Source organism: Lindgomyces ingoldianus, assembly GCF_010093535.1.
Source record: "Lindgomyces ingoldianus strain ATCC 200398 unplaced genomic scaffold BDR25scaffold_1, whole genome shotgun sequence".
NCBI classification, from domain to species: domain Eukaryota; kingdom Fungi; phylum Ascomycota; class Dothideomycetes; order Pleosporales; family Lindgomycetaceae; genus Lindgomyces; species Lindgomyces ingoldianus.
Genome location: NW_022985162.1, coordinates 3416180 through 3425001, shown reverse-complemented (window position 1 = coordinate 3425001; position 8822 = coordinate 3416180).

Genomic DNA, 8822 nt, shown 5'->3' with positions numbered 1-8822 from the left:
ATAGCTTATTTAGACATATAATTAATTATAACTATAATCTAGTTATAACTAGACTTATTTTTAAAAAAATCCTTAAAGTTAATACACAAGTGCTGCATTAGTTAATTAGGGATTAAAAAAAAGTAAATAAACTCTAGAGTTTAGGTCTATTTTAGATAAGCTTTATAACAAGAAAGGTAATTTTATACATATTATTTATAAGTAGCCTTTATACCCTTCTAGTAGTACTTTTAAGACAGTAACTAATAAGTCTTAGTAGCACTAGAGTGTACTAAGAATACTTAATTATAAACTTTTTAGATAAGTTAAGTACACAGTAGTAAGTCTACTAGAACACATAAATAGTTAGTATAAAGAAGTAGTCTATTTCCTATCTAATAATAGTAAAGTAAGAGTTTTTACTTTTACATAAAAAAAGCTTAATTCTTTTAAAGTAATACATTAATTAATTTTAAAAAATTTAAAGACATAACCTAGTCTAGTTCTTTTATAATATTTAGCAAAGTTACTTAAGTTATTATTTAAGTAATATAGTACTAGGCTAATTCCTTATTAATTTAAGAGTAGAGTTAGTATAGTCTAAGTAGGACTCTTAACTAGTTATTAGTTTAAGCTGCTTTTAAATTTTTTAAATTTTATTTATAATAGCTAAGGATGTCTGCCCTAGGGTTGTTTTTACTAAGGGTGTACTTAATTTAGAAGTAATACTAAGCTAACTTTTTAGCTTAATAGATCTAATAAGCATTTAGCACCTTTGTTATTATAAAGTACTCTAATAACTAATAATTAGTATATACTAAGGTGCTTATTATTACTAATGTAAGCTTAGCCTTTTATTATTTAAACATAGTAACAATTATAAATAGCTTCTTATTATATATTTCTTAGTTTAGCTCTAAACTAGATTAGACCTTACTATAGAATAAAACAGAGCACTAATTTCTATTAGTATGTTTCTAAGATAGGACTCCTGCTACTACTTTATTAAAAGTGTTAGTTTTAATTTTAGTTTATAACATAAAGTTAAAATAGTAAAGCGTAGGTATTTTTAGTAGCTTAGACTTTAGCTTTTTAAAAGCTATATTACACTCTAAAGTTTATATAAAAGAGGTAGTAAGACTTTATAGCGTAATAATTAGTTTTACTACATAAAATTTTTTAGCATAAATTATTAATAAAATCTAGTAAAGCCTAGGAAGGATTTTATACTTATTATAGTAGTAGGCGCTTACTAGTTGCGTAGCACCTCTACTTTTTATAGGTTAACCTCTAGTTCTTTATTTAAAAGTATATAGCTAAGATACTTTATTTAAGTAACATAAAATTTACTTTTTTTAATCTTTACTTATAGTCTTACTTACTAGAGCCTTTTTAAAACTTTTTTAACATAGAGAATATAGGTTACCTTGTTTTTAGAGTAGATAAAAATGTTATCTAGGTAAGTAATACAGAAATTATTTAAGTAGTTAATTAATACATTATTTATATACTGCTAGTAAGTTACTAGGCTATTACGTAATCTAAAAAGTAGAACTTTATATTTATATGTTTTATATTATGTCTAAAAGATAGTACACTTTTTACAGCTTAGGTCTATCTTAATTTTGTTAAAGGCTGTGTAAATATTAAACTTAGTAAAAATAGCTACTTTTATAAGTCTTAACAGAAGTTTGTCTATGCGCAGTATTAGATACACATTTTTATAAGTAATAGCGTTAAGTTTGCAGTAATTAACATAAATACATAAGTTGCTATTTAGTTTTTATACATAAAGAATAAAAGATGTAAAAGAGCTTTAACTTTACTTAATAAAACTATATTTTAGATTATTTATAATATACTTTTTTATTACCTCTAGTTTCTTAACATTCTGTTTATATAAAGGGCTATAACTATTAGAGAGAGGTGTAAGGCCGGATGTCCCAGAACGGGCCAGTATGGCCTCACCTGACCTGTTTGGAGGTCGTATGACCTGTGCTTCGTATATAAGCATGAATCCTGACAAGCGAAGCTTGGCAGCGATTCGTCTCTCTTACAATACACTCCTATCTTTCTCCGAAAGCTTGCTCTCAGTGCTATTCGTGCTACTTACCATCCCATCTTTACAAGAGGTTCTATAAAGATAATCTTGTAGTTATATAGGCAATGTGCTAGTAATTAGTGTAAGGACGGGGCTCCGCACCACTCCGCTAATACAACTAAAAGGTACGAATAATCAACCAACGTTGATTTTTGGGTGCAGAATAGTATATATACCTGTCGCACGTAAGCACCATCTCGGCCTTACACGTAAGCGCCATCCTGGCCTTACAATTAGTAGGCTATAGTGTAGCTAAATACATCTTAGTACTAATAGTATTTTGTGAAGCTATGTGGAGCACCAAAGACATGAGGAACTGCATTGTATCTCTTGCTAGAGGAGTCCTTTGCAGGAGTCTATATATATGCGAAATAAGTGGGTGAGTCGTGGCAACAGACTGTGCTGAGATGCATACGACTATGGTGCTGACGCATGATCATCGTGTGACGACACATCCGACTATCGTGCGACTATGGTGACGACGCATCCAAGTGTCACCACTGCAAACATATTTAGATAGTAATTAAAGGTTTACTAATGCTTTAGTTTTACATCTATTATCTAATAATAGAGCTTACTTATTTTTAATTAAACACATAATTTTATAAATAAAAGTTAAAAAGAACTTGTTCTTTTTTCTTTTTATGTTAAAATAAAAAGCATTTACTAAGATAAAAGTAATAGTAGAAGAATAGATGTCCTTTAGACCTATTCTAGACTTCTTAACAAATAAGTAAATTAATAATTTAAGTGTTTTTAGACTATAAGTAATAGAAGAGCAGTATAATTTTAGTAGCCTTAGTAAACCCTTAATATAGTTAATTATTAGGCTGCATAACTGCTAAATGTAGTTCTTTTCCTATAGTGCGTTGTATTGTCTAATATCTAACTCTAATTCTTTATTATGTATAGGCTAGTTTAATTGCATAAGCAAATAAACCGCAGAAACAGGCATAAGGTTAGACCTAGAACAGTAAGATTTTTTTAGCGCAAAGGGACAAAAACAGGTTTAAAAGCTACAGACAGGCAGCAGTTAAGCTATATAGGCGTTGTAGCAGAAGAGAGAGTGGTTAAAAGGTAGGCACTAGTAAGGTCTTAACTGTTTTTAGTAAGAGAATTGTTTAGCAAGACAGCAAGAGGCGCTAGCCGCATTTAGAGTTTTAGTAGAATTAAACACTATCTACCTCTAGCTATTAGTAGTACATAGATAATAGACAGAAACGTTTCACAAAGGCTCTAAAAGCTAAATTCTGTAATATAGTATGCATACATATAGTTTGTAGGTAGTTAGGAATAGCATTGTAGTACTTAGCTAGCATTAAGCGCTAGCTGCATTTAGGTTTTTAGTAGAATCAAACACCATCCACCTCTAGCTGTTAGTAGTACATAGATAATAGATAGAAACGTCTTGCAAAGGCTCTACAGGCTAGATTCTGTAATATAGTATGCATATGTATAGTTTATAGGCAGTTAGGAATAGCATTATAGTACTTAGCTAGCATTAGGTGCTAGCTGCATTTAGGTTTTTAGTGTAACGATTCTACGAATCGTTCTATCTCAGGTCGCTCAGATCCTATCCAAAGGGTCCCTGTATCGGCCCCGACTATAACTCGACCTAGTCCCCTACAGTCACCCCGATTCCCTTATGTATTTAGTTGCACCTTGCCTTGTAGCTAGCTTAGTAGTTTTCTAATATTCTTTTGTATAAAGCCTATAGGTGTTAATAGCATTTCTAGGTTTAGAGTCCCCACGCACTTCTATATGCCTCTAAGTAGATTCCTACTACATTTAGACCTATTGTCTTGCCTATGCTATTACATTATATTAAAAACTTACTTTTACTAGTAACAGCTTTATTAATAATATTATATTAATTATTTATTTAACTATGTCTAACTTTAAAAAGTGTTTAATTTAGTTTAAGTTACTATTTTTACACACTATTACATTAAATTATTTAGTTATTATAGATAAAATCTTAGAGACTTTTTACTAACTAAAGCCTTTAAGTTTAGAACTTTCTATCCTTTATAATTAAAATTGCCTTTAGAAAAGTTATAAAAAGTGTGCTAAAGTAAAAACCTAAAGACTACTAATAACTTATTAGAATTAAAGATAACTACTAATGCCTAACTTTTAACTACTTTTAGACCTTAGTATAAAGCTTGCAACACGCTTTAGCTGTAGCTAAAGCAAAATGCCTGCTACTAAAGCTAAATAACTACTAACCTTAACAGCTAAACTCTTTTTTATAGGACTTAAAGCTAAAAACCTACTAGATTTAAAGTTAAACTTTAGTAGTATAGCTTTTAAAAACTAAGTTACTTAATTAAAAGCATAAATTAAGCAGCTAACTAGATTAAAAACTATTAGTCCTAATAAACTTTTACTAACTACTAAATTACTTTTAATAATGCCTTAAATTACTCTTACTACACTAATAGTAAAAAACCTTTTAGGCACTTTTAAGCTTTTTTAAAGCTACTTTACTAAACATACACCTAAGATTAAGAACTTTATAGATAGTAAAAAACTTATATTTAAATAATAGTAAGCTTTTATTATAGATAGACTTAACATTAATTTAGATTACTATTAAAGTAAGCATGCACGCATAGCGTTGGTATAGAGACACACTGCTAGTATTGCAAAGGAATACCTAAAGCCTAGATACCTAGCTAAATTAGATAACTTTTAGTTTAAGAATATAAAAAAAATAATTAAGCTTTTATAAATATACTTTATTACTAGTAATAAAAAGATAAAGGTGTAACAAGTGTTTTAGACTTTAAAAATAAGTAAAAAAAAAAGCATTTTCTACTTTTAAAGCTTACTTTATTAGTGCTGCTATTAAAGGGTTTATATTAAAGTTAAAATAGTTTTTCTACTTATAAAAGAAAATACTGCCTAGCCTAAAATTACTAAGCTTAGGTTTTAAACACACTTAGAAGAGCTTTTTTAAGTTAATAGTAGCCTACTTAATAGCTTATAACATAGAAAGAAAAAAGACTTTTTGTTGAATAGGCTCTAACAGCTAGCTGCTTATAGTATAAGCACTTAAGTAGCAAGAGTAAGAGTGGTGTACAGTGTGCACAGCGTATAAAGTAGGTAAAGTAAGGGCAACATGTTTCTAGTTCTATTACTCTTGTCTTTCCTCTGTACAGAGGAAAAGGGGGATATCTAAATGTTCACGCACAGAGGTTCACGCACAAGCATTATGTAACATAGATACGTAATCCTGCTTGTGCGCAATTGTTTATATCTAGGCTGCAACGCTGCTGCTGTGTACAGACACTAGCAACTTTTCTTTTTATCTAAAGAGTTGCCTTCTGTACGCGTTACTTTCTTTCTGTCTGTGTAAGTTTATCTAATTATGTTCTGCCTTTACTTTACCCTATTTATTAGAACTTACCTTAGTAATGCTGTGCGTTAGAATAGGCTAGTTATACTATATAAATAGCTTTTTTCTTTTTTATTTTTTGCTTTTTAAGCTTTACTGTATAATCCTCTAGCTTTTTTCTTTTTTTATATAGTGCTAACAGTAACAGATCCTTATAATAAAAAAAATAAGTATATATAATATAAAAAAAAATAAAATAAAAAAAAATAGGCTTTATATAAAAGTGTTATTAGTCTAGTTAGTTTAAGGCATCTTTACGCACAGAATCTAGCTAGTCTACAGATGCTTTTATCTAGACAGAGAGGTAGTTAGTTAGAACTAATAATTAAAAAGCCTAGTTTAGTGTTTTCTTTATATATACATCTACTAGGTTATTTTTACTATTAATTTACTTTATTTTAGTAATTTCTCTTTTCTTATATAATTTATAAAGTAACATAATGTTAATTATAAGTTACTTTTTACTAGTAGTGCTTAGCTTAATAAGGTAATTATATAAAAACCTTAAATCTATATAAATTACTACTAGAATTAGTAGTAGTTTAAGCGTTTATATAATTTACTATAAAGTTATACTAAAAGTAATTATATTATTAAACTTTTTAACTATTTTATAGAGTTTACTAGTAAGAATACTTCTAGTTACTTTTTTACACTTAGTAGAATTCTAGTGTATAATATTACTTAGTATTTTAAAGTAGTTACTTTACTTTATATAGTTTTTATTACTTAATATAATTAAAAATCTTAGCTATAAGCTAAAGTTCTTATTATTAGTAAATAATTTATTTATAAAGATAAATAGCTTTACATAATTAAGCTATAATAGTAAAAAGGTAAGACTATGCTTACTGTTATCTATCTACTATTAGATTTATATGTTAAGTGTGTTAATGTTATTATGTAAAGAGTCTATAGTTTATGTAGTAATAAAAAGGTTAAATACTACCTTTAGTTAACACATAAATATAATATATACCCCTTTTACATATTACTTAATATATTATTATGTAGCATTCTTATTTTTTAAGTTAATTATATAAAAGTAGCTTACTTATTTTTTTTAAGTAAAAACTACTATGTTATGCGTAAGTTTAATTTTTTTACTATTAAACTTAATAAGTTGCTTTTTTACTAAAATAGTTTTACTTTTTATATAGAACTTTACTTTTTATAGTTTTTTTTTTTTTTATGTAAAATCTTTTATTATAATGCTTAAAGTGTTATCTATTTATAAGCTAGTAATACTAAAAGTGTGCTCTTCTTTATTAGTAATTAAAAGGTAGGGGTTATATAAAAAGATGTGCATACATAGCTTTTTTTTATAGTAGTTATAGTATGTTTTAAACTAATACAGTCCTAATTTAGCAGCTCTATATAAGAGTTGTACAACCTAGAGTATTATATTTAGTAGAAAGCTCTAGCGCATCTTCTTTAGTAGCTTTATGTACAGTGTGCGCATAAGCTTATTTATTAATTAAATGTATACTTATATAATATTACACAGTTTAAAATGCATTTTATACATAGCTTTTAAGCTTACTTTTATAGCTAAAAGTAGTCTCTAGCTTATCTTTTAAATAGTTAGTAACTAAGTAAGAATTTTTTTTTATTTTTATTTAAGTAGCTAGTAAACACTAGGCAGGATTTCTTATATAGTTAAGTTGTTTTGCCTTTTACTTTTTATATAAAGTAAAAGTTAAAAATCTAACTTTTATGCTTTATTAAGTTATACACTATAACTTTAAAAGTGCTGTTAGTAATTAAAGTGTTTATCTCTATATAGTCTAATTTCTTAAATAGTTTTCTAGGTGTAGTAATTACACTATCTGTATAGAGCTTAATAGATAAAGCCTAATTATTCTTTTTCTTCTAGGTTAGAAATACCTAGTCTAGACTTTATGTAGGTTTTCTTTGCTTTTTACTTCTTTTAGTATCTATATCTTTTTTTTACACTAGTGCGGCATTGCTATTCTAAGGGGCTTAGTCTATAGTAGGCTTTAGTTCTACTTTTATAATATTTTTATAAAGCTGTTTTTTTTTTCTTTTCTTTAAAAGATTTTTTTATATAAGAATTAGTTTATTTAGGTTATTTATTATAAGTAAGCTGTTTTTTTTTTTCTTTATAGTATAGTTTAACCTGCGTACATTAGAGCTTTAGTAGGCTATTTTTTTTTAATAATAATGTTTTTTTTTTAATGCTCTTAATCTTATATAGGCTAGTCTAGCTTTTCTTCTTTCTCTATGCTATAATCTTTAAGCTAAGAGGGAGGTTAAGAACTTCATATGTTGTAAAGCTATTATAAGTGTTAATTATATAATTAATGTTTACTTTTACATAGTTTTTTTAAAGTATTTTTATTACCTTTTATATAGCGCTTGCTTGTGTAATAATGTTTAGTAATAGTAAAAAGTTTAGGTTAATTCTTAGGTATGCCTTAAAGACTAGCAGCGTGGGTACTAGACTGTGTAGGCTAGCTGTGTTGTTTAGAGCTTTAACTGCTATTTACAGAATAGCCTTATTATTTATATAGTTACTTAGCTTAGTCTTTAGGATGTTAAACACTTATTAAAAAGGTGCGTGTGCGCGCTTAACTTTTTTAACTACTTAATATGCTTTTATAGGCATCTGCCTACATGTAGCTCTTATAATCTTTGTATAAGCTTAAAAATCCTTTAAAGCAAAGTTTATACTAGAGTTATGCATAATATAGTCTAAAGGTTCTTAATAGGTGTTAATCTAGCATTTGCATAGTGCATCCTAGGTATCTTATGTAGACATAGATTTTAGAAATGTAGTAGCTTAAAATAATATGTTTATATTAATAACATGTAAAACATTTTTATTATTAATTTATATAACATTAATAATAACTTTATAGTTAAAGTAAGTGTTATTTTTAATTATAAACTTAAATTTTTATAGAGCCTAGTTATATAATTAGTAAAGGTAGCAGAACTTCTTAATCTTTTCTAGCACTGCAGCATTAATGTTATAGCTAGCGCTAGTTAGCATCTTTTAAAGTCTCTTTATGCAGGGGTGTCTAAATTAGCAGTAGAGGCAGTAGAGTTTTAATTTAGTAAAGAAAGACATAAATTCTTCTTTACTAACATTAAAAAAAAAGTGTCTTTATTTTTATATAATAAGTATAGTAGTTTTATCTTTATATATAATAACATTTAAAATGTTGTTAAAGTATACCCTAAGTTAGTTAGCATCTGCTAGTAATAGCAGAAATAGTGTTAGAGTCTCTAAAATGTAGTATATAACTAGACTAATTAGGTTTTAGATTTATATAGTACTAATTAATCTTTTTAGTGTTTAGCTTTTAAAGCTAATAT